The sequence below is a fragment of the Malania oleifera genome, chromosome 3 (assembly GCF_029873635.1).
Source record: "Malania oleifera isolate guangnan ecotype guangnan chromosome 3, ASM2987363v1, whole genome shotgun sequence".
Classification (NCBI taxonomy): Eukaryota; Viridiplantae; Streptophyta; class Magnoliopsida; order Santalales; family Ximeniaceae; genus Malania; species Malania oleifera.
Window position 1 is genome coordinate 7488672 of NC_080419.1, and position 27051 is coordinate 7515722.

At 34.2% G+C, this 27051-nt stretch overlaps 1 long non-coding RNA gene across 1 annotated transcript; it reads right to left on the reverse strand.

Moving 5' to 3' along the window:
• Positions 1 to 2376: 2376 nt before the first annotated feature.
• Positions 2377 to 4326, reverse strand: LOC131152394 (uncharacterized). The gene is made up of 2 exons (XR_009135936.1): positions 4188 to 4326; positions 2377 to 2556 (listed from the first exon to the last, which is right to left on the reverse strand). It is a non-coding gene; the product is annotated as an uncharacterized LOC131152394 (long non-coding RNA).
• Between the last annotated feature and the right edge of the window lie 22725 nt (positions 4327 to 27051).

Here is a 27051-nt window from a genome sequence, read left to right on the forward strand (position 1 = left end):
CAGCTTATCCGGCAACACCTCCTTATCCTCATCCAACACCGCTTGGATGGTCATAGGCTCCAGCTCCTGGCCTACTTCTTTGTCTACCACCACCGTGGCTAGACGTGTCTGCTCACCCTTACCCAATCCTTCATTGAGTTGTATGGCTGAAAGGGACTTCTCGTTGTCTCCTTTTATTGCAACGACTTGCACCATGCACGAGTGATCTCCCATCAGACACAGGGAACCAGCCAAAGGCATCAGCACTGCCCTCGTCCCCATTAGGAACTCCATTCTTAGAATGACTGGATAGTCATCCAATCGCACTGTTGTGAAATTCGCACGACCTTCCCATTATCCAAGCTTTATAGCCACTTGCTTGGCTACTCCCAGAGTAGGCTGGGCTACAAAGTTAACTGTTTTCATGCGTCTTGTATCCTTCTCTAAGGATAAGTTGAGTCTCCTTGCTTCTAACTGCGAAACAAAATTATGAGTAGCTCCCGTATCCACCATAATGTGAGTACTCTTTCCATTTATCCTCAAGTCCACAAACATTCTTTTGCTCGTGTAACTTTCAGTGTTTTTTCCTGCTTTTCCAATGCGTTCACCAACCGCACTGAACCCACCCTCGGGGCATCATCCTCTTCCCCATTGTCTTCCACTGCCTGCTCTACAATGGAAGCATGTAAGGCATTAAGTGATGCTTTGGGAGGGCACTTAAAAACTCTATGAGGACCTCGACACAAGAAACACTTAAGTTTACTCTTCCCCTTTCCATTGGGTGTGTTGAACCCTTGAGATGACGAAGCTTCCTTTGAGGTTGATGATTTATAGTCAGCTCCCCCACTCTTGGGTTTGCCATTCTTGAAAGACTTTCCACTATTTCCCTCTTCGCCAAACCGTTTGGACGAAGCGGTCTCATCACCAGCGTAGTCTGTCAAGCGTTCTGTAGCCGCTTATGCAGTTGATAAGTCTTGAACCCTTTGCCTATGAAGTTCAGTTCTTGCCCACGGTTTCATCCCCTCAAGAAAATAGAACAACTTGTCCTTCTCCAACATATCCCGAATATCCAACATTAAAACAGAAAATTGTTTCACATATTCGCTGATTGACCCCGTATGCTTGAGATCTCTTAGTTTTCTCCTTACATTATACTCAACGTTCTCAGGAAAGAATTGGGCCTTGACCTTCTCCTCAAGTCTGCCCAACTATCAATTACACAGTTTCCATTTTCAATTTCTCTGTACTTGGTACGCCACCACAGTTTGGCATCACCAACCAAGTACATGGTCGTAGTATCCACCTTTGCCTGTTCTGAGGCCATCCTCACAATGCGAAAGTACTGCTCCACATCAAACAAGAAGTTCTCTAACTCCTTGGCATCTCAGGCACCCCCATACGTCTTGGGTTTTGGCGCCTTGGTCTTGCTAACTCCTGGAGTGTTGGAGTTCCCCATAGCAAGAACCATCACATTCATCTTTGCATCCAGATCTGCCATCCGGGCTTGCAAAGTTTCCACAATGTGGAGAAAGTCCTCTGACATGTCGCCTATCAAACCTGCTTGACGTTTTTGTGATCCCATCACTTCAACAACAAGTTCTCTCATCTAGGCCACCTCCGCGGTCATAGTGTTGGTTGTTTCCTCAACCTGTGCTTCCAGCATGTTGATCCTCTCAGCAGTTTTTGTGCCATGGTCACTTACCAAAGCTTCCCAAATCCAACAATGAAGGCAATCAAATTCACGTAGCAACTCAACCTTGGGCTCTCACCAAGTGTCACCGACTTGGCTCTGATACCAAATGTCACGGTCCGACTATTTTCACACCGTTGTGAAGGGGCCGTGCGGCGCTAGCTAAAGCACTCTTGCTTAACTAGCTAGCCTATCGTTTACCAACATTCATCCACGAAGCACTTTCATTAACATTCAATCAGATAGCAGTGGAAATAGTAATCAATTTATGAAAGCCGTGGCAACCAAGCAGTAAACATTGAAGCAAACGTAATTCATTAACAAATCCTCGGTTGACATGTTGTACTTAGCGAGGGAGGCGAGTAGGCTAAGCACTTTGACAATTGCTAGTGAGTTTTACAATGACTGATGAACACTCACCCTCCCTTAAAGAGGTTTTTATGTAATCATCATCATCCTGGCACTAAGAAACATCAAAGTGACCGAGGAGTCATACTGCCATATTTGGCTTACAAAGACTCTACTAGCAGAAAATAACACTATATTAGTATTTATATGATGGAAACCCATCCCAAGCACACGATGTAACGTCCCTCAATTTCTTAACATAAAATATCACATAATAAATAATATGGTCAACCCGAACCCGTGGGTAGCGGGGACACCTGTCATACACAGCGAAAAACCTAGCAGCAGTACACATAAAATCTCAAACATCCAGTCACAAAATATAATACCAGAGCATTCTATACATCCTCACATACATCAAAATATCTCTAGGGTCAAACACAAAATAATTCTAACCCTAGTACAAAATCTTACCCTCCTCATGGGATAATCTCACTAATCTCAACGGCGGCCTTGACCTGCCGGTCTCTCAGGGACTCCTGAAAAATGTAATAATATTGGGGGTGAGACACTTCTCAGTAAGGGAAAATAAACTAAATACAGCTGTGTGGCAACATGAATATTTAATGCATTTATACGTATATAGTACATTTCATAATTCCATAAACATCATCATATCGTACTGGGTAAACATATATTTTCACATCTGTTAATAATTCATATCATACATAAAATCATTTGTTATAACTGTAGTACTAAAAATAAACACAGGATGACTAGCTAGCTGGTGTCATGTATTACCCCCCATGACGGGTTGTGCAGCCCGAAGGCGGGACCCGACAATGGCTGGCCGACCACTGCCGAATCAAATATGTCTGTAAGTACGATGAGCCCGCCACACCCTGGTCCGGACTGCCAGGTGGACGTCCACACTCTACTGAAAGCCACATCGACTATCCATCTCCCATCCCCTCGTGGGACGGTAGCACTAATAAGGCCTCGTGCCAAAATGAACCCATAGCTACGGTACCGAGCTCCTGGTCTGAACTAAACTAACATCCTGGTTGTGAAAACATATAATACATGATCATACATAACATCATTACGGCCTCGTGCCGAAAACATAGATACGGCCTCGTGCCGAAAATATAAATACGTGGCCTCGCGCCAATAACATAAATACGGCCTCGTGCCGATAACATAAATACGGCCTCGTGCCGATAACATAAATATATGGCCTCGCGCCAAAAACATAAATACGGCCTCGTGCCGATAACATAAATATATGGCCTCGCGCCAAAATTGTTTCAGGTATATATATACTGAAAATACCTCATTTATCACACAATCGTCAAAACCATCACAACATAACTCATATTTTCATAAATGCCTGAAATCATGCTTGGTTCGTAAAATCTTTCACATCATAATACATTTCACATAAAATAATATTCATGCCACACATATGCTGTTAAAAGTCATACTTCATATTCTAAAAACGTGAATTATTTACATCTCATACATACATATACATTTTAATCATCATAGCAGTATTTTCCCAATCGTACATTTCATGCGTAATACACAATATAACATATGCTTTTCTGAAAATAAATTTACTCATAATCAATAATAATTTGTATGAAAAATTACTGCTTTAGTTTATTCCCTTACTTGACTATTAAGAAATTCCTTAGGACCCAAAATTTCACGCCCTTGGCGCCCGAAATTTAATTCCTGCAATTTACATTTTTCCCCAGATTAATTAATCTATTTCTCCAAAATAATACTCATCTAGCCTTCCTTAGGCTCCATATACCTCAAATTAATATTTAAACTATTATTTAATATCCCTACTTAATTTTTCAAATTTTGCCTACGGGTCCCAAAATTACACCCGCGGCGCTCACCCGAGCCCTAAATTTCGAAAATCCTATTTCAGTCGCAGATGCTTAATATTTTAGCATTTCTAAATTAATGCTAATTAATTAAAAATAAGCCCCTTAACAATCGCCGCACCCCAAATTTGGAGTTTTGGCCCGACACCCCCATGAGAATTCCGTCCCACTAGACTTGTAGAGAATCATCCCTAAATTCTCGTGGTGGTGTCCGTTCGTCAATTGGGCTTATATTTTGCAAGAAATTAAAGAAAAAGGGGGAAATGGCTTACCCCAGGGAATATGCCTACGCTGCTCCTATCACCGATCCGCTTCGGTAGAAATGACGGCAGCAGCGAATGGAGTCCAGTGGTATCTTCGGATTTTCGATCGGGCGAAAATCCGTCTCGAAATCGAGGAGAGAGGGAGAGAGAACGTGAGGAGAGAGAGAGAGCTCAGAGAGTTACAGAGAAAGAAAAGAAAAGAAAAGAAAAGAAAAGAATGGAGAAGAAGAAAGGTGGGGTGGGGGGCGTGAATCAAATTGAGAAATCACCTGAAGCTTCTTTGAAGCTTCAGGTGATTATATATATAATAATAATAATAATAATAATAATAATAATATATTTAATTAATATTAATAATAATATATTTTATTAATAAAATAAAAATAAATTTTAATTAATTATTTTTTTTTCTTTTTCTTTTAAAATCTGATTAATTAATTAACTAATTAATAATTTTTTTTAATTAATTAATTTAATTTTTTTTTTTTTGGAAATCAATCCACTAATATTTTATATATATATATATATATATATATATTTTTTTTTTTATATCTCTGTTTTAGGGGTTTTTACACACGAGATAAGCGGTCACAGGCAAGCATAATGCCCTGAACAAACTTAACTTGTGACACGTTGACATGTGTCGCCATGGTGGGTTTGACACGTGACATATATATATATATATATATATATGTATGTATGTATGTATGTATATATGTATGTATGTCTTATTTATTATTTTATTTAAAATTTTAATTAATTTTAAATTTTAAAAATTAGAGAAAAATTAGAAAAAATAGGGAAAACTATGGAAAAATATTTTTGAAGTCAAGAAAAATTTTTTGAGTTATTTTGACTCGGAATAAAAAAATAATAGAAAAATAAAATTCCAAAAAAATGAGAAAAAATCTTTGAAAAATCCCAAAAGATTTTAGAAAAATGTTGACAAATTTTCAGAAAAATTTTACAGAAGTTTTTGAAAAATCTGAGAATGTTTTTTAAAGATAATTTTTTTTTTTTTTTTTTTTTATGATTTTACTTGTTTTTGTGTGGGTGTGTCCTTATGATTTTAAGAAAGCAATGAAATATTTTAGATTTCACCTGCATTAGCTCTAAGGGGGGTTTATCTAACAAGATCCTTTCATTTGGAGATCTTATTAGATATTCCTAAATCACACTTGGATTTTTAATCTCCTTTTAATTATCTATTTATTTATTTATTTACTTATTTATTTTAAAAGAAGTTAATTAAAGATTATTAAATTCAATTTGGGGATAATTCATAATTGTTTAAGTTCCGTTCATAGAATGGGTGTGTAGGAGGTGCGAATACCTTCCCCTCGCATAACTGAATTCCCGATCCCAATTCTGGTGTAAGCAGACCCAAACTAATGATTTCTTGGCCTAAGTTTAGTCTAGTGACTAATCAAATGAGTAGTAATTAGGTGTTCTAATTGTACCAAGGAAAAATAAGTCAATGACGACTCCAAATTCAAAATTTTCAATATTCATATATTTTATTCTCTCGTCTCTCTTGGGGCCCACGCTCTGGGATGTCACAACATTGCTTATATGCCTCACATTTTTTGGCCAATGCTTAATTAATGTGCTCCTTTTTGACAAACATGCACAATGCTTCTTTGAAACACATCCAATTAATCTATTCAGTTGCTTAATTTACAGCTTCAACAATTTGTAGCATCACTCTAAAGACTTTTTTTTTTTTAAATTTTTGTAAATTTATAGCTTTGAGTTGTCCATTAATACATGGAGTCAAAGATAGATTTTATTTGCCACTCAATAGGATATGCATGCATCTTGGTCATGTCACTTAATATGTGCACCTTGATTTTCTTTGCCATCTTTCATTTTTCCTATACTCGTTTGTTCCTATTTTTATTTTAATTTCTATCTTTTGTTAAAGTCTTAGAGTTTTGCTATCCTAATAAATGATTTTGATATGTGATTATTAAGTTGTAGGTATGGTCTGTTAACTTGGATGCGACTATATTATTGGGTGAATGGTTTCGGTATGTCTCTGTGACGTTGTGGTTTGTTCAGATAGTTTTGATTGTGGTATTTTCGAATCTTTGGAGAATGACTCTTGAGGGTGCATTAGGTGAGCCTTCAACCTCCCCTAGTATCTTAATGGATATTAAGTGAGCAACCTTGAGGAGTGCTCAAGGGTGAGCTCTTGACATCCTTGAGGGTTATCTTCGGCTTTCGTGTGGGATTGGAGCCCTATGGATGATCCATTTAGGAATGAGATTGTGCGAGTACTGTCGGTTCAAAGGTTTGGATGTATGTCCTTTTTAGCTGTCAACTATACCTTTGAGTTGTATTATCTGAGACCCTGATTGTGTTTGGGGGGGGGGGGTCATTATTGGTAGAATGTGAGTTATTTTCTTCATCATTCAACTTCGAATTTCTTAGTGATGACCATAGTGGCTTAGGAGTGTCAAGCTCTGAGACTTGACTATTAGGTAAGACACTTGAGTGTTTTCTTGGATAAGTTGGGCTAAATGTGGCGGTCTTGCTACCGCACAAACTTAACTCCTTGACATTTTGAGAATATTTTGGTGAGGATGATTCGTTTTGGTCATTAAGAGCTTCATGGCCGCAACACCTTACTTATTTGTTGCATTAACTCATTTATTAAAAAAAACAAGATATTTTGAGTCCATGTGAACACAAGGAAAACTCCGCGTGCATACATTGTCTGCTTTAATTAAAAGCTACCTGCATTTTTTTTGGGGGGGGGGGGGGGGGGGGGGAGAGGGATTAAAGTTACCCTCATTATTGGTAGAATGTGAGTTATTTTCTTCATCGTTCAACTTCGAATTTCTTAGTGATGACCATAGTGGCTTAGGAGTGTCGAGCTCTGAGACTTGACTTTTAGGTAAGACACTTGAGTGTTTTCTTGGATAAGTTGGGCTGAATGTGGCGGTCTTGCTGCCACACAGACTTAACTCGACATTTTGAGAAGATTTTGGTGAGGATGATTCGTTTTGGTCATTAAAAACTTCACGGCTGCGACACCTTGTTTATTTGTTGCATGAATTCTTTTATATATATAAAAAAAAAAAAAAAAAAAAAACAAGATATTTTGAGTCCATGTGAACACAAGGAAAACTCTTGTCTGCTTTAATTAAAAACTACCTGCATTTGACATTTGAAGAAGTCGCATCTCTCTATCTTTAGGGTTTGAGTGATATAAATATATAGAAGAAATTAATTGAAGAATGTGAACGTAAAAGAATGCGTCCATGTGCCCATGTCCATGGAGTTTTTTCCCGTTTTAACCCTTTATTTTTTAAATATATTAAATAATACTTTTTTCAGAAAAATATTTCCCGGAATAACCCTAACGTAATTTCGCTATTTGAAGTAGCGAGATTTGCTACGTGTCATTTTCATAAAAAAATTATTTAATATATTTTAAAAAAATAAAAATTCAGAAAATAAATTATTCTACGTAATAAATTAGGAAATAATTTATTACGTAGAATAATTTATTTCCTAATTTATCATTTAAAAAAAATATATATTAAAAAAATTTATTGTATAATAAATTAAAATTTTGAACTTTATTTTAAATTACCAATTTTAATTGTACCTGAAATTAATACATATATATATATATATATATATATATATATATATATATATATATATAGACTAACAGTGTGTTAAAGGGACATAAAATATAACGTTCAAAAATATTATTTATTTTTAAAAAATATTTAAAAATAATAATATATATTTAGAGTTTGAAATTTAAATTATGAACATGATTATTATGTATTTGTACAAAAAATAAATATTTTTTTTATAATTTTACCCAAATTTAAATTTGACTCTCGAATTCAAATTCCCAAATATAATTTTTTATTTTAATTATTAACTGATTTTTTAGGATCGATGAATAAAAAAAATCAAAGTAAAAAGTTGATTCTTTTTAAGAAACAAAAAAAAAAAAAAGTGTTGGCTTTTTTGAGGTTAAATATTCTTAAGTCAAAGATTTGTGTAATTAATGTATTTATTTGTGGATTCTAATTATGTGGGATACTCTTTCTAAGACTACTTCTTAGGTGTTTTCACTTATTGTTTTGTTCAATTAATAAAAAAAAAATGAGAGAAAATTAAGATATGATAATTATGCATACATTTATTATTCAAAGTAAAATGGATTATCTTTATTATAAGAGATGAGAAAAAAAAAATGTTAAAGACTTGCTTAGTTGTGGAAGATATTTTTTATTTTCTAATATTTAAAATTTTAAAAAGTTATAAAAATTTAGCTTTTTTTAAAAAAATATTTTGAATATACATATAAAAAAGGTATAGAATTGGGTGTAAATACCCAGAAAATATAATAAATAAAAGAAATTAGAAAAAATAGATTTTTGGCTTAGAAAGGAGAAAAATCGGTGACGATTTTCTAGAGAGGAGAGAAAACCGATGACAATTTTGGGGATTTGTTGCGGGACGGTAAATAAAAACTATTTCAAACTCTAAATAATTCTCTTTACATTTTGTTAATTTATTATTTATTAAATATAATTCCGCTTAATTATCAACATGACATTTAAACTATGATCATTTGTTAGTAATTTTTAAAAATTAAATTGTGGTATCTAAAATAATATGTGAATCGCTTTAATTTAAAATTTTAAATAGAAGATAGTGCTTTTGAGATTTAGTGAAAAATATAAAAATATATATTTTAAAATTTTGAGATTTGTTCTAAAAAAAAATATTTATCTTTATATTTAATATGAAAATATATATTTTAAAAAAATTATTCTGCGTAATAAATTCTTCTACGTAATAAATCGAGAAATAATTTATTTCGCAGAATAATTTATTTTTTTAATTTATCATTTTTTTAAAAAATATATTAAATAATATTTTTTTTTTAAAAATGACACGTGGCAAATCTCGCTACTCCAAGTAGCGAGATTACGTCAAGGTTATTTCGAAAAATATTTTTTTAAAAAAGATATTATTTAATATATTTAAAAAATAAAGGGTTAAGACGGGAAAAAACTCCATATCCATGCCCATCGTATTTCCCCTCTCTCTTAAATGCGTGAGCTTCAATTAAACCAATACCTTCCTGCTCCCACTTGATCGGTTGTACGCTGTCCGTGCCTGCATTCATATCCCCTCTCTCTCTCTCTCTCTCTCTCTCTCTCTCTCTCTCTCTCTCTCTCTCTCTCTCTCTCTGTTTAGCAACACAGTAGAATTGATGATGGTAGACAAGAAAATAAACTTCACATCACGTGCATGGACAGAAGCCTTCCACCTTCTCTCCTTATAATATATTATATTATTATTGATTTCCATGAATAAATTCATCTATGATTTTTTTAATATTAATTCTTAGTCACACACAAGTGTCAATTTTAAGGTAACTTGTACGTGGATGCATATAATCTACGTGCATGTCCATGTCGGTATTAGTGAGAAACTTTATACCATTTTCATTATTTTCAAAAGAAGTGGTCTGGTCTTTGGTCTACCATCCAATTATATATATATACACATGCACCCTAAATATCGACAAATAATACAAGAAAAATTATCCATTCACATTCATTAGTATAGACATATAGAGTAGAGCCCATTTACCACACAAACAATATCATTTCTCTAAAATATTTTTGTATATAAAAGTAAATTCAAGATTTTGTGAAAAAAAAATTCTTCTTAATATAATATATTTTTGGTTAGTAGGCTAATAGTTAGGCCTGAAATATACAATGAGAAATAGCGAACACCACCTAATGTCACTTATAAACAGCATTTGAATCCGGGACTAACCCAATATATACGAAAATTTCAAATGGTAATTAGTGGAACCTTGGGAGACACGGGACCTGAGGTAAGAGAATTGAATTTACTAAAACATTTTATAATTTTGTATTTCCTCACACTTAATTGCAACTTGATGAGTTACTTATTTTAGACTAGACCATAAAATTTTGAATTAAATGTTAAAAGTCTTAAACTTTATTTACTAAAATAAAAAATTGATCATATATAGTACTTAATCTTAACTAGCTAAAATACTAATTTTATACTTATGCATTAAAAAAAAAAAAAAAGATATCCATGTGAAATTGCTAATTTAATGTCTAAATTTAACTACTAAAAGAAAAATGGAAAATTTTTTATAGGTTCTTTCGTGACAATTTTTAAAATACCTAAACTATCCTTAAGTATTTTTCACTTTAATTTTAGATTCTTTTAATGTCTTTTAATGTTATAAAATGTTCAAAATACTTCCATTAAACACTTTTCATGTTATTAAATTTCTAATGTATCCAAATTATAGAGATGTCTTAATTCATTTTGTTTTCTTCTTTGATACCCAATGGAAGAAAGGTTTAAAAAGATTAGATGTTATTATCCATATCAGTAAGGTATACTTTTCTTTTCAGAAACCTTCCCATAAGAACTCTACAATTAAGCGTGCTTGACTTAGAGTAATTTTGGGATGTGTGACATTCTGGGAAGTTTTCCCAAAAAGTGTGTGAGGATAAAACACATTGAAAATGACACGTATTGGTTTATGAGGTCAGTCATTCATCTGATAAGACCCGCCCCCTGTTGTCAAGTCCAGGTAGAGGAGAAGAGATGCAGTGCTCCTTGGCAGATCCAGGTTGGGGTGTTACAAAATGGTATCAGAGCCATTACCTAGCCGGAAGTGTGATGAAATTCATATCTCCTGAGTTTGGAAATGTGGGTTCATAACGAGGACGTTGCATTTTGTAAGTGGGGAAAAATGTGATACCCCATAGAAGAAAGGCTTAAAAGGATTATATGTTATTACCCATATCAATAAGATACACCTTTCTTTTCGGGAGCCTTTCCATAAGAACTTCATGGTTAAGCGTGCTTAGTTTGGAGTAATCTTGGAATGAGTGACATTTTGGGAAGTTTTCCTAGAAAGTGTGTGAGTGAGGACAAAATACACTAAAAAGGAAACATGTTGTTTAATGGGGCCAGTCATTAGTCCGATAAGGCCCGCCCCCCTATTGTCTGGTCTAAGTGGAGGAGAAGAAATGTAGTGCTCCCTAACAGAGTTAGGTTGGGGGGTTATATCTTCTCCCGACCAAAACAAGGATTTTTTTTTTTGGTATTCCTTGCACACTAACTTTTAAAGTGCCCAAATTATTCTTTTGAGTGTTCTATATTTTTGTTTAAAATTTCTTTTGTGTTAAAAAATATTAAAATAATATAAACTATTTAAAACACCCCATTAGGTCTTCCCATGTTATTAAAGTTCCTAGTATGTGTAGTTGATATGAATGGTTGTTTATCATTCATCTTCCCTTATGCTCTCAATTCCCTTCATTCTCCCATTCCAACCCCAAATATTTTGTTCAATTGCATTGTTTCCCATCCTATAAGGACAATTTAGGTGAATTGCATGTCCCTAGCATACAAACTATGTGCATTTATTATTATTCTCTCGACATTGCATTTGGTTCACCTAACTATGGTATGAATTTGAAGATTCATTACGTTATCAACTACAAATTGGGTGTCAACATAGAATGATATATTAGATGTTGGAGATGTAGGTTGTGATGCCTAACATTAGGAAACTGAGGTCCACTCCTTTAAGAAGGCATGTTGTGGTCTTATCTTTAATATGCACTTTTTATTGTTTAAGGATTCAAATTCTTATCTACCAAACGACCCTTGAATCCAACAACCAAAGTCACTACTAGTTCTTGTGGTAGAGTTAAGCAGCTAGAGACATAAATTTCTAATTTTGTTGATCCTGAATCAACTTACAAGGATAAGCTTGTTGATTTTAAAAATGCATTTGCTATCTTTAAGATCAAACTGATAAGCTATCCAAATTCCATATCAAACAATATATAGGGTGTCCAAGTAACCTTTGTTGGCCCTAGAGTCGATTAACGTGGTTTAGCCCTTTACTTACGTCCACGCCTTGGGATACACTCAAGGATTCTCAATCCACTATCACAATCTCCTTCACCGATGGAGAAGTCTTAACACCACAAGGGAACCAATCCCTTTACGCTCACACAGAGCCTTTTAGCAAGGTTCACAAAGAACCCTTGCAATTCGGTTTATCAAGAACTTGCACACGGGAACAAATCCCTTTTGCTCACACATAGCCCAAATAAGGGAACCAATCACTTTAACACTTGGTTCACAAAGAACACTTACAAGATGAACATGAATTACAAAAAAAAAAAAAAAAAAATGCTCCTTGAATGAGCTGATATTTGATATAATAAAAACCTCACACTAATCTCTCAAAGTAATGAATCATAACAAAGATTAGAGAGCAAGAGAGATAGTAAGCACTTGAGATGATGAACTAAATGTAAAGTTCTTGTGAATGATATTCAAAATATATTAATCACTATGATTAATCATTAAACAAGTCTTTGGCCTTATATTTATAGGCCATTTTGATTACTAGCCGTTTTATGGCCGTTGGGCTTATAAAATAATTAATTACTTTGAAAACAAGCCATTTATAGCCGTTGGGTTCAGAATCCAGATGCAAACTGTTGACGGATTCCCCAAACCATTGACGGTTTCCCCCAAATTGTCAACGGTTTGCTCAAATCGTGGACGGTTTCATTCAGGATAATTTCCATTTAACTCTCTTCCTGAAACCATCAAAGCATCTGGGCAAAACCGTTGACAGTTTGCCCTCTTTCTTCATAAACTTTATATTTTTGTGTATTTAGGTGCATGAAAATGGTTTTAACGCAATCGGGACCAAGTATATGAAGATATATGATATTTAGATATATACTTTTCTTGAGATAGCCATAGAATTTTAGCACTTCTGTCACGTGAGATTCTCATGCTAAGAATCTGTTTCACTGGTCCCAAGTCTTTTATGGCAAAAGAATTGCTCAACACATGCTTTAACCTGTCAATTTTAGAAGCATTGTGACCAATAATGAGCATGTCATCAACATAAAGCAACAAAATAACGAAATCATCATTAGATTTGAACAAATACACAATGGTTTGTAGTCGTCTTCCTATAGCTTTGTTGAACCATGACAGACTCGAACTTCTTATACCACTGTCTAGGTGCTTGTTTCAGGCCATACAGGCTCTTCTTCAATCTACAAATATAATTCTCCTTACCTTTCACCACAAAACCCTCAGGTTGGTTCATATAAATTTCTTCCTCGAGATCGCCATGGAGGAAAGCAGTTTTCACATCCATATGCTCAACCTCCAAATTAAGACTAGCAGTCAAGCCCAAAATAACACGGATTGACGACATTTTCACTATCGGTGAGAAAATCTCCCCAAAATCAATCCCCTTTTCTGACTGAAGCCTTTGACAACTAATCTAGCTTTGTATTGTGGAAGTGAAAAATTCTCTTCCTGTTTTAATTTATAGACCAACCGATTTTTTAAAACTCTCTTACCTTTAGGTAATTTTACCAGCTCAAAAGTGTGGTTGTCATACAGAGATTTCATTTCATCTTCCATTGCACTAAACCATTGTTGCTTCTGCTCACTTTCAATGGCTTCTTCTTAACACTCTGGTTCTCCCTCATCAGGAAGAAGAACATACTTATTTATAGGATATCTCATGGAGGGCTTTCGGTCTCTAGTAAACCGCCTAAGTGAAGCTGTAGGTGATTCAATAGTAGAAGTACCTTCCTTAACAACATTTTCATGATCTTCCACCACATGATCATTTTGAACATCTGACTTTGTATCATATTGATTGTCAATCTCAACTATATCAGGAAAATTTTCAGAAGGAATCGGATCTAAGTTAACTGAGCCGTCACTATCCTGAAATTGAGAATTTTATGTCTTGCCAATGTCTTCAATGGTTTGATCCTCCATGAAAACTACATCACAACTTCTCACAAGTTTCTTTTCCACTGGATCATAAAACTTGTAACCAAACTCATCCTGACCATACCCAATAAAAATGCACTACCTTGCCTTGATATTTAACTTGGACCTTTCATCTTTAGGCACATGAACAAAGGCTTTGCAGCAGCCAAACACACGTAGATGGTCATAGGAAACATCCTCCCCATACCAGATTCTATTAGGGACATCAGTCTGTAGCACAATAGTAGGAGACAAGTTAATTACATGAACAACAGTATATAATGCCTCACCCCAAAATGATCTAGGTAGTTCTGCTTCTTAAAGCAAACATCTGACTCTCTCTACCAGTGTTCTGTTCATCCTTTCTGCTGAGCCATTCAAATAAGGAGTCTTAGGAGGTGTCTTTTGATGTTGGATGCCTTGTTGTCTACAATACACATCAAATGGACCACAATACTTGCCACCATTATCAGTGCAAATACATTTTATCTTCTTTCCTATTTCTCTTTCAACTAAAGTCTGAAAATCTGTAAACATATCAAGCACCTGAATGAATCAACTCAAGTAGCTCTATTTTTTTGGAAGGAGGATGACTCTTAAATGAAACCCTTTTCTGCTTCTCGGCCAAATAGTGAACACATTTTTTTAGTTTTGCACCATTTAAGCCTGACAGCAAATTCTTCTTGGCCAAGCAATAGAGTCATTTTTCACTTATGTGACTGAGTCGCTTGTGCCATAACTCTGATTTGATATCGTTATCAACTGTATTCATAGAATTCAAGAAAATAGAAGCATTCATAAGATATAAATTAGAAAACTTGTTACCTCGAGCCACAGTTAAATTTTTTCTGGTCAGTCTCCATCGTCCATTATCAAAGAAGTTACAATATCCATCATCATCAAGTCTTCCAGCAAAGATCAAATGTAGATGAACACTAGGAGCATGCCTGACATTATTGAGTACCAATTCTGTTCCATTGTTGGTCTTTAAGAAAATAGTTCCACTGCCTACTACGGTACCACAACATCGTTTCCCATCTTCAAAACTCCAAAGTCACCAGAAGTATATAAACTGAAGAAATCCTTCCTTGATGTCACGTGAAAAGAGGCACCGCTGTTAACCACCCAACTAATTTTATTACAGGCAACACTAATTACATTATCATCATAAGCAAGAACCAAATCATCTTAAATAGTAGTGGCAACATGATCATTATTATTCTGATTCTTCTTTTCTTGCTTGTCACTATTACTTTTATTTTATCTCTTCCACTTGTAACAGTACTTCTTTATATGACCATTTTTACCACAATAATGACACTCAAGACTTTTAAATCTTGACCTTGACTTGCTTCTACTTTTACTTCAACCCCTTTCATTTTTATATCGGCTTCTCCCCCTATCTTCTGTAGGGTATTATCTGTACCCATTTCTTTTCTTCTAGTCTCTTCATTAAACAAGCTATCTTTAACAAATAACTGGGTCAACACACCGTTTGGGACTGAGTTACTAAGAGATACTACAAGTGTCTCCCAACTATCTGGCAAAGAACTTAATAGCAACAAAACTTGTAGTTCATCATTTAAAATTATCTTTTTGTTGGTTAACTAGTTTACCAAATTATGGAAATCGCTCAAATGCTCAATAACGGATTTTCCTTCTCTAAGTTTCAAATTTACAAGTTTTCGAATTGTAAAAACTTTGTTGTGAGCAGTATTTCTCTCATAAAGACTCTCCAACTTCTTCCAAAGTATTTAGACATCTGTCTCTTGAGCAACATGATGAAAAACACTATTATCCACCCACTGTTTGATTTTGCCAACCACTTTCCTATGCATTTTCTTCTAGTCAGTTTCAATTTGTTTTTCCGGCTTATCGCTACTCAACTCAATCAGATCAAATAAATCTTTAAAATAAAGAATATCCTCCATCTTTGGTTTCCAAATTGAATAATTTGAAGCTGTGAGCTTGTACATAGTACCTACATTATCTTCCATGTTTTATATAAATCAAGCTCTAATACCACTTGTTGGGAAAGGTAACAAGACAACTAGCACAGTGGATAAATCTTTCCCAAAAATTAAATATGTGAAGAGCAAAATAATCAACCAATAATAATAATAAATCACACACCATAATTTTTAATGTGAAAAACTCCTCCAATGTGAAGGGTAAAAACCACGGGGCCTATGAGACCCAATAAAATTTCCACAATAATAGAAGCAAAAATTATAGCAGTACAATCACCTCCTTTAATTTGTTTTGCCCTAATAGGCTTCAAGCACAAGGGCCTCTTTTTTTTTTCTTTTTAATGTGCGTTGGACCCAACAATTGAACACACACATTGCGAAGACTTAACACACATGGTGAAAGTTTAAAGAATTTAGAAGAAGTGGGGTGCAATTCCTTGTTGTCAATTATGTCAAAACTTAGCAATGAAGTGAGTTTATTGAATTTATTTAGTGCACAAGGAAATGGTATTGCTACCGAATTGATCATGATTGGATTTAATATAATACAACATAGGTTGTAATAAGAGGATATGTCGGAAAGTAATACATTATCTTTCGGGTTATGAATATAACAATGTAAATTTTGGTAGCATTGTCCTATTTTTGGAGCATTCCACATTTTAGTATACTTCTAAATTTCAATTTTTTTTTTTTATTTCAATAACAATAGTCGTCCTTCCAAATTTTAATGTTCAAATACTCTCTACAAATAAGTTAAAAAAAAAAAAAAATATAACATTTATAAAATTTATTTTGGTATCAACAAATTAAGGGGTCAAGGTGTAAAAAATATTGAAACAGTCAAAATACAATTAAATAAATAATAAACTCAAAGATATAGGAGAAAAGTTACACAAAAATTGAAATATAAGGTTGAAATTTGAAAATTCTACAAGCTTAAAAAAAAAAAAAATCAATTCTTGAATTTTAATAAATATTGTATGCCTCAACGATATGTTTTCAGCTTGAAACATCGTCAATAATATCCATATGTCAAATTACATATTTCCTTCTTTTTTAAAAAAAAAAACCTAACACCTGCACAAAACTTATCTAAGCATCCTATCATAATCTTTCTCCAAGTCAGTAGCATGGACAAATATATGACTTTAATGGCTGATCTTGTGTGCTTAAAACTAAATTGATTTTTAGATATCCTCATTTTTGTTCTAGGATTTTTTTTTTTTGAAAAAACAATTGATCTACAAACTATTTGGCCCCACTTATTCTTTTTTATTATTATTATTATTATTATTATTATTATTATTATTATTATTATTATTATTTTACATTTCTCTATTTTTAAAGATTTTTTTGCAACTTTCTAAGATTTTTATTTACTTTTATTTGTTTTTTAAAATTATTTTTCTATTTGTTTTCTAAAATAAAAACCTATATAAAATGAATCACGAGAAAAACTAAACTACTACTAATACCATTGCATAATAACAACAACAACAACAACAACAACAATAATAATAATAATAATAATGATAATAATAATAATAAATTTTCAAAGAAATTTCTCTTAAAATTTAAAAGGTAGATATATGAAAACCTTTGTTTATTTCAATTCTTGATATATCTCATTTCTAAACTAAACATTTGGAATCAATTTCACAATATACTCTATAAAACAATTTTTTTTGTCAATCATTTTCATTTATCCCTTTTTCTAAAGAATACTAAAAAAAATTTCTTTTTTTATTTGATTTTAGTCCTTGTATTTGAGATACGCTTTCTTAAATCTTATGGTAGATACATAATCGCAAAATATTTATATATTTAGTAAATAACTTGCAATCCATATGTTATAAATTCCCTACTAATTACTTGGATTATGTGTGACCAAAAGAACTCATAAATTTCAACCTATTAAGTTTAAAGACAAGAAAATATTAAAATATATATATTGATTTGTTGACATTTTGAGTCCGATCCCGGGTTTTGATAATGACAAACCGCAAATTACTAATGTGTGTACCTAAGTACTTGAACAGGTTAATCATTCAAATCACACACATGAAAGTGAAGTGGAAGCCATAAAGACCTTAAACGAGCACATACTCCTGGCATATTCCAAGGAAATATGAAGAGTAAAGAAGAAGACGTGTTCATCTTTATTTGTAAATATATTTATTATTCTTAGGTCTGTAATAATTATTATGGTCTGTAATAATGCATTTGCATGCATGATAGGTTTATGCTAAAATGCCATAGTCTCACCGTGGGAAATCAGAAGACCATAGAAAATGGTCAACCGACGCCAAGTTTTTAGGTTTAATAAAAAAGCTTAAGCCATAGACTAACCTTAGGTCCTTAGACATCACTTGGAAAATCCCCTCTATCTTACAAGTCATATCTATAAAAATAGGGGTAAATTTTTTAATCTCAAATAGGGAAAAAATAGGGGCTTCAGGCAACCGAACCTAGAGTGTTAAAAATGGTTCGAGTGACTGAATGTGCAAAGGGTCAATAGTTGACCAAGCCCCAGATGACCGAACTTAAATTGAATTAATTGTCCCCGGTCGATCGAATGTTTAAACGGTACTTTTTCATTATCCTCGGGCGATCGGACGTTTAGTTCAAAATAGGCTCGGGCGACCAAAATGTGAAATTCAGCTGACCGAACTACTCATCGGGTGACCGTACCTCGAACGTTTGGGAAATCGCCTTGGCTTTAGCCAAGTAAATTCACTCTCGGGCACCTAAACCCAAAAGATGACCTTTTCCCTGTGTGTCTATTCGGGCGACTGAACTTGAGCTTCGGGTGACCGTATCTCTCGAGTTGAAAATTTTTACTTCAGGTAAATCAAGGTTAAAATTAATTAAACCCAATTAAACTTTTTCTAAAATCCCCCTTGTGTCCCCAACAGTTATATTTTCATGAAAATCTATAAATGCCTTCTCATTCATCTTAAGTAGTAGGGGATTAGGAAAATCATTAGCCAAAAAAAAAAACTTTGAAATTCTTTTTGTTTATATTACTCATTTTGATCAAATTCTTTCTATCTTTCAAAAATACATTTGCTTATTCTCCTTACATTTTGATTTGGAAAACGTTTCTTAAGGAGAATCATTTATTTATACTCCTTGTTTTCAACTTGAAAAGGAGTTTGAATTTTTTATTATTGTGCATATTTCCATTCATCTCCAAGCATACAACTCTCTTCTTGCATAATCTTTTGAAAAATATTTTTGAGGGTTAGCTTAGAGAGTTTTTCCCATAGTATTTCATATTAATAAATATTGATGGGGGAAACTCTATATTTGCTTGAGATCTTGCATCCTCATTGCAAGTATCTAAAGCTTGCGTATTATTATTGATATATATCATATCTTTGCAAGCTTTAATCCTAATCTTTATTGAACATTATATCAAAAAATATTTGTTGAGAGTATTTGATTAGGATTCCCAAGTTCCTTTGATTATATGTTAATTATAATATCTTGAATTAAAGGTCTTACTCACACATACATTGGTATACACAAATTATTGTGAGTTGATATATCACTTGACCAATCTTACCTGAGCATAAATACTATTATCTGTGAGTGCATTAGTTATTGTGTGTGCGTATTGGTATATATCTGCTTATTGGAGAAGCACGTATATTGTACACAAAATTTGTGTTTCATTATTTGTTGTATTCCAAGCGTGGCCTAAGGGGGTGTTAATCCAGCCCGTAAGAATTGGTTGTAAAGGTTGAGGCCAGTTCTGGTAATTTGACATGGTGTTGTAAATGGTGTCACTCCAACTGGTAAGTGAGCATTAGTAAATCATCGAGCTTGCTAGTTGAGACGGAGACGTAGGCAGTATTGACCGAATCCCGATAGCATATCTGGTGTCAGTTTTATTTTTTGCAATTTACTTTCTGCACCAGTATGTTAATATTTAGTGCTCTGAATCTTTGATATACTGAGTTTGCTTTAATTACTTATATATCTACTCAATAGTTTATTTGTTGAATTGGTATGTGTTTTAGACAGACCCTAGGTTGAGATATATTGCTGTTGGATTAGTTATACCTAGGAAGAAATAATTTTAAATTTCCAATTCACCCCCCTCTTGGGAATACACCAATTCCAACAATTGGCATCAGAGCCTCATTGCACTAGACTTAAACTTTTTTGCAAAAGATTGCAATGACTCATATCGGTTTATCCCCATTCGGAGAGGGACAGTCACCTACTAGTTCTCCATTATTTTGTGGTATTAACTACACCCAATGGAAAATTCGAATGAACATTTTTATAAAAGTTATGGACTGAAGGGTTTGACGAGTGATTGATAAAGGAATTTGTATGCGAGTAGCAAATGATAATCGCTTAATGCATGCAAATTCACATGCCATGGATTTACTGTATTGCACTTTAGATTCTAATATTTTGCTTGAGATTATGGCATGTACAAGTGCAAAGGAAATCTGGGATGAACTCAAAAAGAAATATGGAGAATCCCGTGAGAATGAGACCACCACTCAGGAAGTGGTAAATGATAGGGAAATTGCATTAACAGAAAACGAGGTATATGATTTTAACTCAAGTTCAATTGATAATTCTTACATTAAATGCTGTGATATGTCAAATACTGAATCATCTGTTGAATATCATGATAATTTTGTTAATGATGCATGTGGTGATTCTTATGCTAAATGACGTGTCGTATCATATGATGAATCATCTAATATTCCCTGTGATAAGACTGCTGACATTGCATGCAATGATTCATATAATAACTATGATATATCTTATGATGAATCATGTGCTAAATTGATAAATGAAAGCATGCATTCGTATGAAAAGTAAGATAAAATTTTATTGAAAATGAATAAATTTTTAGAAAAGTTATCTAAGCAGAAATCATTTATGAAAAATGAAAATAAAAGGATAGCAAAGCAATTAGACGAATTAAAAGATCATCTTGCTATTCTAGAGAAGAAAAAGATTGAAAAGATATTGAATATTAACTACTTGGAAGAAAATGAAAAGAAGAATCATGATAAACCCTTAAGAGTTAAAGGAAATAAATCTTTCAAAAAGGGTTCATTTTATAAATCCCATAGTCATCCAAATTTTCATACCTCATCTAGTAAAAATTGGGTATGCAAGCACAATTTTTCACGTTTATTCAAAACTTGCTTGCACCATAAAATGAAAGGGCACATCTGGTTTAATTGTTTACTTAGAAGTTTCAGAGGTTTAGACAAAGAAATGATGTGGGTAATCATGAAAGCAAACTTCATAAGATCTAAGGAAGATCAGATCCCAATAGAAATTATATAAATATTTTAATATTCCCTTAGTTCCTATGTTTAGGGTTTGTGATGAATTGTAGGCTTAGGGAGTGGTTCGGGGTTAAAATATATAAACCTAGTGTTTGCATCCACTTCCAATTGGACATGACATCTATGCCAGGTAATTAATTTCAAATGCTTAACCCCATGCATAAATATAACACCTTAAGTTAAGCCACTATTGTCCATTACATAAGATTGAGTTTTAGGGATCCATCTAATATCATATATCATTATACCCTAAACTCATTTTTTGAATATGAAAAGCCTAAATCAAAATCCAGTCATCACTCTAGGTATAAGCACAAATGATTATAAATTCATATTCTATTAAGTGCTTATTACAAGACATTCTTCTTAGCCAAATTAGAGGCAGCCTTGAAGGGATTCAAACTGTTCATCGAATTATAATAAAATCCCTATGTGATTAATTCATTAAATTCTCTAATTTTTGGCTCATCTCCTCCAGAGGAATTCTTTATCAACCACGATCACATTAGGTAAAGAATTCATCTATTCATTGGTTCGTATACTTGCTCTAAACTGTGATCACATGAAAAGGATACTTTCCAATCTCTAAAGAGCTTGTTCAAAATTAATCATATACTTCTAAATGCTCTCTGGATAACCAGTTAGGACATATTTGCGAGCATGAAAATCATTTTAAATAATGTTCTGCTTCTCCAAAATACTCTTCCAAACTCAATAGAGATTAAATCCTTAAGAGTATTTAATTTATACTTCTCACACATAGCTCTTAACTTTTAAATCCTTTAGAGCTCTATATACCTTGACTGTGTTGAATGGCTAAATTGGTTGCCTAGGTCCTAATCTTGATAAATGCGTATACCTCAAAGTGACCTATGCACCTATAATTAATATCGAAATTCATTCCAACTTGTGTCTCTTACACGTATTGAGATTCATAAGAAAAGAGGCAAGCATTGACTTATTACCTTAACAAATATTCATTGTGACTTTTTGGTCCGATAAGCCTAATGCAATCAAAGCCAAGTTCAAGTCATTAAAAATCTTAAGAACTCTTGGCTAAGAATTTGAAGAATTGAAAAGGCATAAGATTGTAATTGTGCACAACTCAGGGGAAGCACTTATCTTTCATGACTATATAAATTAAAATGCTCTCATTTTTATATGTGCATATATCATTTATGCCTAAATGTTTATATGAATACTGCAATGAATTTATAACTATTCTTTGTGGTTTATTGAAAATGCTATTTTTAGTGGATAATTTATATTTTTGAATGAACTATTGATTGTAATACTGGTTTGCATGCTTATAATTGAATGCCTCCTGAATGGCGGATGCAGTGGATGTGAATTGCATGCTGGTAGTAGATTATAGGTTGTTGCATGCTTTATATGAACTATTTTGTTGAAAACAACCATTTTCTAGTTACAAGTTTTATGGGAAAATATCCGATTTATAGATGACATGCTGTCGAAATTTCATTAAAATTTTCCCAAATAAAACCATGTACAAAGATAATTATGATAAAATAAAATTTAAAATATTTTTAAAAGGATGAGAGAAAATCAATAGAATAATTAAATTTCATCCTCACATAATTCTTCGAACTAATTAGGGGAGTTAAGCTCTATCCCTATAGAAAGATCATAAAGGACTCACATGCACCACTTCGCCTTTTGAATATTGAGGCTCTTCTGAAATCCCTGAACATTATATCCTGATCTTAAAGCTTTAAGATTTGATATGGAATGTTCTTGGGTCATGAACTCTATTGCATGCCTTAATATACATTTTCTGATGCATCTATGGTCTATAGGGAGACTATATTGGGTAGATGATAAAGACAGCATCAATCCATACTCAGTATAGTTATGCTTTTGGAAAAAGGCCTATACTGCTTAGCATACTTAATGGAATTAATCTTTATCAAGTATAAGCAATTCCCTGTATCTAAGCATGGATTCAAATTGAAAGGGGGAGCATCTAAAACTAAACTATTATCTTGTTATGCTCTTCAAGACCTTTAGTTTAGATCTATTGTGAATTCACCGTGGCATGTGCTTAATCATGATGATTTTGTTGAATATCTTGAATGAAAATATATTGCTTTTCCACATGATCTTTGTATTTGCCATATGATCCTATTTTAATCTTTTGATATATCTTGTGGATCAATATGGTTGCTCTTTCTGGTTATATTATGGATTGCTCTTAAATGCCAAATCAGAAAGACATTGCTTGCTTAAGCATTGGATTGAAATTTTTTTGCAAGCATCTGCCCCCAGTACTTCTTGATGACATGAGAAGGGGGATATATACAAATACACACACACACACACACACACACACACAGATATATATATATATATATATATATATATGTCACGCCCCGAACCCGCATATGGGTCCTAGGTGTGAATATAGTAACCTAACCTGTCTTTGTATCAAATAAAACATACATGATACAATACCAAAAGAGGGTCTGACCTCGTGGGGTACACGGATTCCCTTAAACCATCAACATACACATCCATACTCATCAGATACACAACAAAATACAATCTTTCTATACATATACAGTACCATGCCAGAGTCTATACAAAACTAGGATATACATTCCCATAATTACAAACATACTCCGGGCGCCTACAAAAACCATCCCAACAACCCGAATACCAAAAACTCGTACCTAACAGGCACTAGTAGTAGCTAACGATACCCCTGCTTCCGAATGCTAGGATGCTAAACACGGCTACCTGGTGGACCTGAAAAATATTAGTACGTACATTTGGGGTGAGACACCTCTCAGTAAGGAAGAAAGAAAGTTATATCAGTGTGTGGCATACTAGTGTTATTTTACGTAAAACATAACACTATACAATACGATACCATTCAAAACATTTCATACAGTTCTATACAGTTCCAGTATTTTCACAAATGCATTCCAGTACATACGATACCCAAAACATACAGTTAGTGTCGTCTCACTAATATGCAACTATGTTATGAAACTCAAAGTTTCAAGCGATTACATTGCAAATATGAAGTAGCTCACACTAATACGCAACTACTCCATGAGCCCGAGGTTCCACAGCGATTACATTGCCATACACGCAACTACTCCATGAAACCCGAAGTTCCACAGCGATTACATTGCCATACACACAACTACTCCATGAAACTCGAAACTTCACAGTGATTACATTGCCAAACAGTGTAGCTCACACCCCTTGGTGACCAATCGGGATACGTAGTGATATTTCACACCCTCGGATCTAGAGCCGGACACTCTCACCCACGGTTTTCACACTGGTACATGGCGCAGCGTTCAGTAATTAGCCGCCACATAGCTGTTTCGGCATACGATAATTAGCTGCCACTAGCCTATTTCACAAAACTTGGAATCATTTTGGAGCTCACACTCCTATACATTTCAGCGTACGGAAATTAGCCGTCACTAGCAGTTTTACAAAATACTTGGAACAATTACATACAACCATACATACCACACTTATTTGGTTTACAGTAAATCATATTGTTTTCCAATTTAAGTATACAGTTTATGCAAATATGGATAACAGTCATCTCAATAATACAGTTTAAACAAAACAAACGATTTTCCAAACAAAATAGAGATGATACCCGTAAATCCTAAATTTTCCCAAAAACTATTACCTAAAAATCCTGTATTTTACCCGATAGATTTCCCTAAAAAAGTTACCAAAACATACATACGAACGTAGCCTACAAGCTTACCGATCCCGATTTCGAAAATAAACTGATATAAACTGAATCCCCTTTCCTTAACTTGAATTCCAACTACAAACTCTACGGTCCCCAAAAACTACGAACCAAGACTCCAAAACCTACAAATCATAGTACAATACATGCTTACAATTCGTACTACTACCCATATTCTGAATCAGAAACGAAAACGGAGCCTTACCTTAATTTTAGCCCGAAACCCAAAACCGCTCAAAACGAAATTCTGATCCGCTAGAAACGTAGAGAATCCTTCCCTAATTCTTGCAGTAACGTTGGATTTATGAATCAAGCGACGAACGATGAAGAAAACTAGAGAGAGAGAGTTCTTCAAGTTCTAGAGAGAGAGGGAGAGGATATTTTAAGATTACTTAGCTTAGAAGCAATAGAAATTGATATTTATAGCCCTTGACTCGGCTGCCCTTATCAACGAATTGGCATCCTTGTCGACGAGTCTGCCATTACCTTTGTCAATGAAGTAGTGGCCTCGTTGACGAGCCTAAGATCCCCAGTTTGCTGAAATCTCTTGTCTTCTCCTCATCGACGAGCCTTTGAATTTCGTCGACGAGAATAGAAGGGACTTCGTCAACGAACCCTGACCTCGTCGACGAATCCTGTTCCATTTACCAATTTACCCTTCTTCTACATCATTAATCCATATATTACGGTTTGAGTTCTTACAACCTCCCCTCCTTACAAAAATTTCTTCCACGAAATTTGTAATCTCTCATTACGAACACATTCATACTACTACATACATACACACTTAGGCGAAACGGCGACCATTTATATGCAGCCCCACTACGATACATACATACTCTAAAGAAAACGACGACCATTTATACACAGCCCCATTACGATACATACATACATACTCTAGAGAAAATGTCAGCCATTTATACACAGCCCTGTTACGATACATACATACATACTCTAGAGAAAACGGAGGCCATTTATACGCAGCCCTGTTACGATACATACATACATACTCTAGAGAAAACGGCAGCCATTTATATGCAGCCCCGTCATGATACATACATACAAACTCTAGATAAAATGGAGGCCATTTATATGCAGTCCTATCATGATACATACATACCTACATACATTCCCTCACTTAATGGCGGAGGAATACCGTGGTTACATACATACGTGGCCTTGGGAGTTTACAACACAACAGGACTCTCCCAGAGACTAACCACCAAACACTAATATGATAACAGAGTATTACACACATACATACATACTCATACCACCCTGCTATCCAACTACTACTCAGTTTAACTGCGGATACTTCCGGTATATTTCCATTTCCAGTTCCCAAGAAGCTTCCTCAACCTCGTGGTTTTGTCACAATACCTTTACTAACGGTATATCTTTTGTATGAAGCTTCTGAACTTTCTAGTCCAGAATTTGAACAGGTACTTCTTCGTATGCCAAAGTATCTTTAAGTCCCAAAGAGTCATAACTAATAACATGCGACGGATCCGACACGAACCTCCTCAACATGGATACATGAAAAGCATCATGGATCCTCGAGAGTGCTGGGGTAGTGGAACTCTGTAGGCTACCAGACCCACTCGCTCAATAACCTTGAATGGTTCGATATACCTCGGGCTTAACTTGCCTTTCCTTCTGAATCTCATCACTCCCTTCATCGGAGCAATTCTAAGGAATACCTTACCCCCCACCTCGAACTCCAACTCACGGTGGTAAACATTTGCGTAACTCTTCTGTCGACTCTGAGCCGATCTAATCCTCTCCCAGATCAAACCTACCTTCTCAGACGCCTGCTGCACGAGTTCAAGTCCTATAACCTGACGTTCAGCAACCTCATCCCAATACAAAGAAGATCGACACCTCCGACCATACAGAGCCTCAAATGGTGCCATCCCAATACTAACCTAGAAGCTATTGTTATAGGCAAACTCCACTAGTGG